This window comes from Cyclopterus lumpus, chromosome 11 (assembly GCF_009769545.1).
Source record: "Cyclopterus lumpus isolate fCycLum1 chromosome 11, fCycLum1.pri, whole genome shotgun sequence".
NCBI lineage: Eukaryota > Metazoa > Chordata > Actinopteri > Perciformes > Cyclopteridae > Cyclopterus > Cyclopterus lumpus.
The window spans coordinates 16,366,846-16,372,850 of record NC_046976.1 but is presented as its reverse complement, the minus strand read 5'-3'; positions in this window follow the sequence as shown (position 1 = coordinate 16,372,850).

Here is a 6,005-nt window from a genome sequence, read left to right as displayed (position 1 = left end):
AAACATTCACGCTCCCCAAGTAGAGAAAAGCTTTTCACTTTGGACAGTTAATGGAAATGACCTCTAATCCCACCAGGACTAACTTGAAGAACAGCACAAAAAAAACACACACTACGTTACATTCATCATATCATTATTCTGACTAATGCCAGCTACTAATTCAGAACAAATGAGCTGGAATTAATTGCTGCAATGAAAACTACGTATTGACTGTACATCCACGTCTCTAATAGTGTTGTCGTATGGTGTTATGGATGCACACACACACCAGTGTTTTAAAATAAATATATTTTATTACTTTGCCAGGACAGTTTGTGGTAAAGTTTAACAGTATATGAACATAAAAAGCATATGTTAATGTACAAACAAAGACAATATTCAAAATGGAGAGCTGAAACAGACTCAAGCTCAAACCTCAGAGCAGCTCGTGAGGTCGACTTCACCATGCGGGGGGGGGCAGTGGGGGGGAGGGGGGCTGATGGGATGAATTCACAACAGCCCCCCGGCCCCTTCCACCCCTCATGTCCAGTAACACGTGACAATCATGTTTCATATTAACACGAATGTACAACATTAATGATTGGTGGTGAGGTTCTCTTGACACCGATGGGAGGGAGGGGGGGGGGGGGGGAGAAGGCGCGTGTGTACGGTTTGTGATGCCGACCAAGAACACCTCCAACAACAGAGCTGCCCACGTGAATGATGTCGTCTTGGCTCCTCGTGGTGAGCTGTTTTGTGTTCGAGGGTCAGACCGATATCTGGGCTTGAGTTTTCACACCTGTAATGCTACGTTCAAGTCACGTTGTTCAGATCGCAAGTGGGGGAAAAAAAAAATAAAAATTCATGGGAGCCTCTTGCGCAAATATACACTGCACTACAAAAAGTGTTCACAAATTGGTGTTCAAATCCAATATTGACTATAATTCAGTCGATTCAGCTAATTGCGGAGTCACAACAAATATGTAACGCAATAAAAATGGCTAATTAGGTTCGTATGGCGTGTCTGCAAGGTGAGCAACGGTCTTGTAATAATGCATGAACATGAAGTCAAGAGTATCGGGACGTTTTATCACTTTTCCCGCTCGTCAATAGCATTTCAGGTTTTTGTGTAAAATCTTTCCGGCCTGTTATTAAAGGATTCACTCAAAACTCTTAAAAATTGCTAGTTTTTTGCTGCAATTTTTGAATTCGCTATAAATGTATTATTTTACTCTCTGTATCTAATTGGCAACACGTTAACGACGTAGCCGCACTTTGACGCTGCGGTAACTGGGCGCAGCGGCACAAGCCACGAACACGTCGACGCGCCACGAGGTCGTCCTGGTGACCGTGTTGGCGTGCGGTTGTCTTTGTTACACCTCCGGCACACACAAAGCAACATGAGCGTTCATTTTGAGTCCCGTTTTCTGCCCGTTTTGACAAATGTAAAGCTAGGATACCCCCCTCCTTTTAGCTCTGATGCTAGTTAGCTTATTGCTAACTCGGTCTGTCGTTCTGTGCTGAGCAGGTGTCGCGTGCAGGTGGGTATCAGCTGGTGGAAACTAGGCTGTTGAGGGCACTTTAAAACTAAACACTAAAAGAGGTTAAAAGGCTCCAGAGGACTGCAGAGGTTGTTGATGGTTCGTCCATGTTCATATTAATATTGATTAATGCAGCTTTGATATTCCCAGCGTGGGGGAGGCTGTGTGGGTGTTGAAAGACATTCTTGGAAAACACCGTATGCACTCAACAGCCAGGCTGTTATCAAACTGTTTAAGAGAATCGGAAGATCAATTTTCTCCGTTGACCAATTACTGACAAAAAAACAACAACTTTTGAAACGGACTTCAGCTGATTCAATCCAAAAAAAAGGGTCCTATCAGTTTCTGGAAACCCCATATCGGTCAAACCCTAGTTCATTAGTTGACCTGTTAACCAAACAGCTGTTGATTGATTGGGTTTGATTGATTGACGACAGCTGATTGGCTCCCTGGTCAAGGAGGGGGGCGAGCAGCTCTGTTGTTTGACGCGGGAACAGGAACGGAACATATTGACGATGTCGTCTGCTGAGGTCGTCCGTTTCGTCCCGTTCGCGGGGCTCCGACTCATCACGTCCCAAATTCTGTGTGTACGTGTCGTGTGCAAACCTGGCTGCTCGGATCCGCCAACCAAGTTGCAGTTCCTCCTCCTCCACCTCCTCCTTTCTTTCTTTCTTTTTGTTTTTTTTGTTACACTTGGATGTTGAGTCGATGTTCCCAAGGACACATAACAGAGCGTCGTTTCCGCAGAGCTGCCAATTGGAATGCAAAGCACACACCATTTATATAACATCTCTGCAGTGAGCTAGATAGTAGAGTATTACAGTTACGTCGGTACAACATTCAACAGAAACGAACAAGAGAAATTCAGCATCGTGGAGTTAGGGAACAGATAACGATCCCTAAGACGGGGTCAGGCGCCTGAGGGCCGTCCTGGCGCTTCAAGGGTGGATGTGGACATTCTTCGGCTGTGAAGGTTTTCCAGCTTTAAAAAAAAAGAAAGAAAAAGAAAACCAACCAAGACGCCTCCGTTCATCTCTCACCAGGAGAGCAGGACAGAGAGAGAACCAAGGGAGAGCTTTTTCCTATGTTACATTGAGATAGTAAGTATTCCTTAACACTGCATATCATTCTTCTGACAGACTCCATGACATTATTCACATTCAAACACGTTAAAACGAAAAAGAAAAAAAAACCTGAAAACAGCTCTGGTTTCCCTTATGATATGTATTTCTTAGCAGAGATGGAATGCAGATGGATAATTATTATGTGCTGCCGAGACCCAGAACCCTTCACCGCCCCTGAAGGGGTGTCTAACTCTTCTATTTGGGTTCAAATACGAGAAGCTGAGGTGCTGAAGATCAATTAGAAGTTATTCGTGCCAGGTGTTGAATTCAGATCTGTATTTAAGGAGCTCAGTGTCATCAAACTTAATGTTTCATAATTTTTTTTTAACGAGAAGTCCTAAACGTGTTCACAATCAGCTGAAATTTAAACATCGCTCCGCCCAAAATCATTGCCCTCATTTCCTACAACCCTAATAAATAGACTCAATTATTCTGTAGATGGCAGTTAATGAGACACATGTAAATAATGTAATCATCACTGACAGATGCCACACACACACTTTGACTGTATCTTCAATAATACATAGGATTTTGGGTTTGTTAACTTTCTTCTGAAGGAAATGATACAGAGCATGAATTCGACACTTAAATAAAATGAGGGATTTTGTCCCAGCTTATCTGATTTAGGACTCCAGAACAAGCGAGCGAGTAGGAAACAGGGAGAAACCATTAGCTTAGCTTCCTCCAGTCTTTATGCTAAGCTAAGCTAGGCTAGTTGACGCCCAGCTCTAGCGAATAGGGTAATAGGCTAATCATCGTATGATGCGGCTGAAAGCTCCAGAACAAGTGAGTAAGAAGACCTTGAGGTTGTTTTTATCATCTGCTGTTTACAGGGTTAAGAAATAATAAGTGAAACCTGTCAAAGTACAGACTTGAAGAAGAAAGACTTTAAAGAATTTCCGATTTGTCAAATTTATCTTCAAAACTCGATATACAGCTTAAAATGACAACTTCATTTTCAAATTCAGACAAATCCATGTGAACACCTCCTGGCACCAATAACTGCAGATCAACCTCCACTAGTGTTGCTCATGTTGTGTTCAAACAGTACTTCCTGCATAATTTACAAATGGAAGGAACACGTCTTTTCTCCCCGTGAGCAGTGCTGTTTAGTATTAATATTCTCTTTGTGCTTAATGTCTTTAAAAGCTGAACTTTGCGAAGGAGTGTCTGCTGTTAGCCTTCCTTCCGTTCAGTTTCAGTACTACAGCTACGCTTCAAAGGTTCAAAGGTGTTTCAGTTGCTTGTGTCCCCTGTGCTGCAGGTGAGCAACCTGTTGCCCTCAGAGGGATTGGAGCCGTTGTTCAGCCGGCAGGGCAGTGAGGGATCTGGGTCTTTATAAAAGGGATATAATGGACTTCATTTCTTATTGTTCAGTATCATGTGTGACCTCAGCTGTGGAGAAAAAAAAAAAGCAGCTTTCTAGGACCACCTCATCCGATGCAAGACACTACTTCCCCGCCAATGAGATCGGAAAAGGGAAGCGAGCACTCGACTGCACTCCTCCAAGGGCGAAGGGGGGGTTGAGAGGTCATCAGGAATCTCGTTTTGCATCGTTAAAATGTAGCTTACACCGTCAAGTCTGGGAGAGCAAGGCGAACGTTCGGAGAGAGGGCTTTGTGGATCCCAGCCCACTGTGTGCTTTCTACATTAGTGTACAATCGTCTCCCGACCCACACGGTCCGGTCATCAGTGTGTGTGTGTGTTTTTTTTTTTTTTTTTAAGGATTGCATTGCCCCCGTGATCCGCCGGTTCTAACAAGACACTTCTGAAAAGGGAGAGAAAAGCGGGTTGAGGAGCTCTGCTCGTAAGGCCATAACAGAGCCCGTGTGCGTCCGGTTGGTAGTACATGCTGTTAGCGGCAGATACACACTCATTAGGTTGACGGTTCGTCAATTAAAAAAAATACAAGTAAAATCGAAGGCTGTGATCACACCGACCGCTCAAATGCAAAAAAGAAAAAGCAAGAATTGTCTTCTTTTTTTTTTTTTTTTTGACCAGGATTTCTATCGTTTGAGATAAACATATGGCAAAAAAATAGATTTTTTTTTTGTTATGGCTGTTGGTTCTGATTTATGGAGTGATAGAAAAAAAGAGTTATCCAAAATTCCCTCAGTAAAATCCTTTGACTCTAATATGTCAACAAGATGAGATAATAATGTTGAACCTGGCTTTATCCAATTTCTTATTTCTTCTTTTAATGATTTAAAAAGGATGGCCGAAACTACGGCCACAAAAGACCAAAGTTGTTTGCAGGATTGCAAAACTAATAAGCAATAAAACAAACGCTTGTTTAGTCTCGTGCTGCTCTAACTCCATTTGTTCTGTCTGACCTCTGACCTCTGGCCTACGGCGGCCTAAACGCTGGCTTACGTTAGCTTGTCGTGTGTCAATGCACTCCTTCAGCGTTCCCTTTCTTAAAAGAGTTCAAGAGAGGAAACGGATGCTCGCTAACCGGAGGGCAAACGCGCCCGTCGGGGAAAAGAGGGAATGTGGATGCACTCTGTCTGTGGGTTTATTTCCATCTCCGTTTAACTGTTGTCGTGCCAAATATTTGCACGCTCTGATGAATTGGTTTCCCTGGCAATTAAGAGCTTTTTTTTCCTTTTCTTTTTTTTCCTACTCGTATTTTTTTTCTTCTTTCTTTCCGCTGAACAATTAAATCATGTTGGTGTAAATTAGATAAACAAATAGAGTAGACTCATGTGAAAAGCCAGACATGTTCCTCAATGGAAACATAAGCGCGTCATGAAGTGCGACGCAGTTCAAGTCGAAATCGTGGCCCAGCTGAAGTTTAAGGTAAACTAAAAAAAAAAAAAAAAAAAGAAGAGCAACCAATGTGAGCACAGCCTGCTGCAGCAAAAGAAAAGGAAAAATCTCTGGCGTCTGTCAGCGGCCTCGTTTTCTCCAATTTGTTTTGACAGCGAGGTAAACTGATTTACCGAGGAGACACAGCCACCAGATGAGTTGATTTCATAGACCGGCTCGTTCTGAATCTAATCTCGTTCGTCGGGCCTCTGTGATTCATGTCGAGAGCGAGCCTCGACCTGATGAGTGTGCATCAGAAGGCTTCTCCTTCCTCGAGAGGAAAACAGTTGAACAGACGCGGCTGTCGATGTGGAGAGAAAAGCTTCGCATCCTGGCGGTGCGGATGTACGCTCGTTCATGTGGAGACATGAACCGAGAAGTGTTATAAAAGACGGAAAACAGTTTTAAATATAGGAACAAATATAAAATATTAGACTTCCATAATGTCTATATGCAATAACATTCTAGATAACTGTTTGAAGGACTTACAATCAGTCCTGCGCTTGACCGTGACGCGTCGACCTCAAAGATAATATTTAAGACGATGAAAAAG